The sequence below is a fragment of the Loxodonta africana genome (genome assembly GCF_030014295.1).
Source record: "Loxodonta africana isolate mLoxAfr1 chromosome 26 unlocalized genomic scaffold, mLoxAfr1.hap2 SUPER_26_unloc_2, whole genome shotgun sequence".
NCBI classification, from domain to species: domain Eukaryota; kingdom Metazoa; phylum Chordata; class Mammalia; order Proboscidea; family Elephantidae; genus Loxodonta; species Loxodonta africana.
Window position 1 is genome coordinate 1,025,184 of NW_026974841.1, and position 4,971 is coordinate 1,030,154.

The following is a 4,971-nucleotide window of genomic DNA, read 5'->3' on the forward strand; positions in this document are numbered from 1 at the left end:
GGTTAGGGTTGGGTTAATGTTAGAGTTAGGGTTAGATTAGGTTTAATGTTCGTGTTTGGGTTAGGGATAGGGTTAGGGATAGCATTAGATTTAGGGTTGGGGATACGGTTAGGGGTTAGGGTGAGGGTTGCGGTTAGGGTGAGGGTTAGGGTTAGGTTTACAGTTAAGGTGAGGGTTTAGGGTAAGTGTTATAGTTAGGGTTCGAGTTAGAGTTTGGGTTAGGTGTAGGGTGAAGTTTCAGTTAATAGTCAGGGTCAGGGTAAGGGTTAGGGTTAAGATTACAGTTAGGGTTAAGTTTAGTGTTAGGGTTAGGGTAGGGGTAAGGTTAGTGTTAAGGCTAGGTTTACGGTAAAGAGTAGGGCTAGGTTAGGGTTAGGTTTAGAGTTAGAGCTGGTACTAGGGTTTAGGGTAAGAGGTAGGGTCAGGTTTAGAGTTTTTTTTTAGTTTTAGGGTAGAGTTAAGGTTAAGTTTAGCGTTAGGGTAAGTGTTAGGTTTAGGTCAGGGTTAAGGTTAGGATTAGGGATAGGGTTAGGGTTAGGGAAAGGGTTAGGTGTTCGTGGGAGGGTTAGTGTTAGGTTTACACTTAAGCTGATGTTTTACGGTGTTACAGTTAGGTCAGGATTGTAGTTAGGGTTAGGATGAGTTTTAGGTTTAGGGCTAGATTTAGGGGATAGTTTAGGGCTAGGTTTAGTTTTAGGGTTAAGGTTAGGCTTAGGTTTATCTTGAAATTTATGTTAAGGATGAGGGTTAGGGTTAGCGTTAGGGTTAGGTGTTTGGGTTAAGGTTAGGGTTAGGTTTAGGGTTTGGGACAGGGTTAGGTGTTTCGGTTAATGTTAGGGTCAGGTTTAGGGTAAGGGTTAGGGTTCGGTTTAGGATCAGGCTTAGGGTTAGGGTTAGAATTAGGGTTAGTGGTTAGGGTTAGGCTTAGAGTTACGGTTAGATTTAGGCTAAAGATCAGGATTTGATTTAGAGTTAGGTGTTAGTGTTTCGGTTAGGTTTAGGGTAGGGTTATATTTAGGGTTAGGTTAAGAGTTAGAGTTATGTGTACAGTTAAGGTGAGGGTTTTGGGTAAGTGTTACGGTTAGGGTTAGGGTTAGGTTTAGGGCTAGGGCTAGGGTTAGGTTTAGATTTCGGGTTACAGGTTAGGGTTAGGTTTAAGTTTATGGTAGGGTAAAGTTAGGGTTAAGGTTTGGTTAGGGTTAGGGTCAGGGTTAGGATTAGGATTAGGTTTAGGGTGAGGGTTAGGCTCAGTGTTATTGTAAGGGTTAGGTTTAGGGTTACAGGTGGGCCAAGGTTAAGGTTAGGGTTAGGTTTAGGGGTAGGGTTAGGGTTAAAGTTAGGGTGAGCTTTAGATTAGGGATAGGGTGAAGTTTAAGATAGTGTGAGGGTTAGGGTTATGGCTAAGGTTTGCTTGAGTTTTCAGGTTAGTGATAAGGTTATGTTTAGGGTTAGGAATAAGTTTATGGGTTCTGTTTAATTTTAGGGTTGGGGTAGATTTTAGGTTAGGGTTAAGTTCAGTGTTATGGTTAGGGTTAGGTTTATGGTTTGTGTTAGGCATTGTGGTTGGGGTGAGGGTTAGGTTTAGGATTAGGGTTGGGTAGGATTAGGATTATGGTTATGGTAAGGTGTTAGGGGTTAGACTCGTAGTTTTGGTTTAGGGTTTGTTTGAGGGTTCCGCTTAGGCATTGTGGTTCTGGTCATGGTTATGTTTGGTTTAGGGTTAGGGTTAGTTTTATGATTAGGTTTAGGGTTAGTGTTAGAGTTAGGGTTAGGCTTTGGTGTTAGGGGTTAGGTTTTGGGTTAGGGTTAGGGTTATCGTTAGGGCTTAGGTTTTCAGGTGAGTGTTAGGGTTAGGGATAGCATTAGGGTTAGCTTTTGGGGGTACGGTTAGGGGTTAGGTGATGGTTACAGTTAGTATTGCAGTTAAGGTGAGGTTTTAGGGTAAGTGTCATGATTAGGGTTAGAGTTAGAGTTAGGGTTAGGGTTAGGTGCAGGGTAAGTTTTAGGTTTAAGTCCAGGTTTAGGGTTAGAGTTAGTGTTGTATTTAGGGTCAAGTTTAGAGTTAGGGTTAGGTTTAGGATTAGGTCTATTGTTGGGATTAGGATTAGGGTTAGGTTCAGAGCTATTGTAAGGCTTAGGTTTAGGGTTACAGATGGACTAGCTTTACGGTTAGAGTCAGGTTTAAGGTTAGGGTTTGGGCTAGGTTTAGGTTTACGGTTATGGTTAGGGTTAGGATTTGGTTGAAGTTTAGCATAGGATGAGGGTTACTTTTAGGGTTAGGACTAGAGTTTGGGTTTGTGTTCAGGTTAGTGTTATGGTTAGATTTAGGGTCCAGTTTAGGGTTAGGGGTTATGTTTAGTGTTAGGGTTAGGTTTAGGGTTAGTGTGAAGTTTAGGTTAAGGGTGAGAGTTAGGGTTAGGGTTAGGATTAGGGTTAGGATTATAGTTCGTGTTAGAGGTTAGGTTTAGGGTGCTAGTTTTAGGTTTATGGTTAGGGTAAGGCTAAGTTTAGGGTTAATGTTAGGGTTAGTGTTAGATTAGGGTTTTGTTCATGTTAGGGTTTCGGTTAGGGTTAGGGATAGTATTAGGTTTAGGGTTAGGAATATAGTTAGGGGTTAGGGTGAGGGTTGGGGATATGGTGAGGGTTAGGTTTAGGTTTACAGTTAAGGTGAGGGTTTAGGGTAATTGTCATGGTTAGGGTTAGAGTTAGGGTCATGGTGAAGTTTCAGTTAATAGTGGGGTTTAGGGTTAAGGTTAGATTTAGGGTTAAGGTTAGTGTTAGGGTTAGGTTTAGGTTAGGGTTAGGGTAGCGGTCAGGTTAGGGTTAAGACTAGGTTTACGGTAAAGTGTAAGGCTAGGTTAGGGTTAGGTTTAGAGTTAGTGCTAGGGTTTAGGGTTAGGGTTAAGGTCAGGTTTAGAGTTATTGTTAGGTTGACGGTTAAGGTTAGGGTAGAGTTAAGGTTAAGGTTAAGGTTAGGGTAAGGATTAGGTTTACGTCAGGTTTAGGGTTAGGATGAGGGATAGGGTTAGGGTTACGGAAAGGGTTAGGGTTTCGTGTGAGGATTAGTGTTACGTTTACATTAAGCTGATGTTTTTGGGTGTTACAGTAAGTTTTAGGGTTAGAGTTAGGTTAGGTTTAGGGTTAGGGCTAGAGTATGGTGATAGTGGTTTAGGCTTAGGTTTAGGGTGAAATTTAGGTTAAGGATGAGGGTTAGGGTTGGGGTAGGTGTTTGGATTAATGTTAGAGTCAGGTTCAGGGTTTTGGTTTAAGGTTCAGGTTAGATTCAGGGTTAGGGTTAGATTTAGGTTTAGGGTTAGGGTTAGGTTTAGTGTTAGTTTAGCTTAGGGTTAGGGTTTGAATGAAGTTAGGGTAGGTTTAGTTTTATGGTTAGGGTGAAATTTTGGTTAAGGGTGAGGGTTCGGTTTCGGGTTAGGGTTAGATTTAGGGTTAGTGGTTAAGGTTAGGTTTAGGGTTAAGGTTAGGTTTAGGCTAAGCCTTAGGTTTAGAGTTAGGGTTAGGGGTTAGTGTTTCAGTTAGGTTTAGGATAGGGTTATAATTAGGGTTAAGTTTAGGGTTACGGTAAGAGTTAGATTTACGTTTACAGTTAAAGTGAGGGTTTTGGGTAACTGTTACGGTTAGGGTTAGGGCTAGGTTTAGGGTTAGAGTTGGGTTAGGGGTTAGGTTTAGGTTAAGTTTATGGCAGGCTTAAAGTTAGGGTTAAGGTTAGGTTAGGGTTAGGGTCAGGGTTAGGATTAGAATTAGGTTTTGGGCGAGGGTTAGTGTCAGAGTTATTGTTAGGTTTAGGGTTACAGATGGGCCAAGGTTAAGGTCAGGGTTAGGTTTAGGGGTAGCGTTAGCTTAAAGTTAGCTTTAGGTTAAGGATAGAGTGAAGTTTTTTCTCTTTTTTTCATTAACTTTTATTGAGCTTCAAGTGAACATTTACAAATCAAGTCAGACTGTCACATATAAGTTTCTATACACCTTACTCCGTACTCCCACTTGCTCTCCCCCTAATGAGTCAGCCCTTCCAGTCTCTCCTTTCATGACAATTTTGCCAGCTTCCAACTCACTCTATACTCCCATCCCCCCTCCAGACAGGAGATGCCATCTCAATCTCAAGTGTCCACCTGATATAATTTGCTCACTCTTCATCAGCATCTCTCTCCTACCCACTGTCCAGTCCCTTTCATGTCTGATGAGTTGTCTTCGGGAGTCCTGTCCTGTGCCAACAGAAGGTTTGGGGACCATGACCGCCAGGACTCCTCTAGTCTCAGTCAGACCATTAAGTATGGTCTTTTTATGAGAATTTGGGGTCTGCATCCCACTGATCTCCTGTTCCCTCAGGGGTTCTCTGTTGTGCTCCCTGTCAGGGCAGTCATCGATTGTGGCCGGGCACCAACTAGTTCTTCTGGTCTCAGGATGATGTAGGTCTCTGGTTCGTGTGGCCCTTTCTGTCTCTTGGGCTCTTAGTTATCGTGTGACCTTGGTGTTCTTCATTCTCCTTTGATCCAGGTGGGTTGAGACCAATTGATGCATCTTAGATGGCCACTTGTTAGCATTTAAGACCCCAGATGCCACATTTCGCAGTGGGATGCAGAATGTTTTCATAATAGAATTATTTTGCCAATTGACTTAGAAGTCCCCTTAAACCATGGTCCCCAAACCCCCGCCATTGCTCCGCTGACCTTTGAAGCCTTCAGTTTATCCCGGAAACTTCTTTGCTTTTGGTCCAGTCCAGTTGAGCTGACCTTCCATGTATTGAGTATTGTCCATCCCTTCACCTAAAGCAGCTCTTATCTAATTAATCAGTAAAAAATCCTCTCCCACCCTCCCTCCCTCCCCCCCTCGTAACCACAAAAGTATGTGTTCTTCTCAGTTTATAATATTTCTCAAGATCTTATCATAGTGGTCTTATACAATATTTGTCCTTCTGCCTCTGACTGATTTCGCTCAGCATAATGCCTTCCAGGT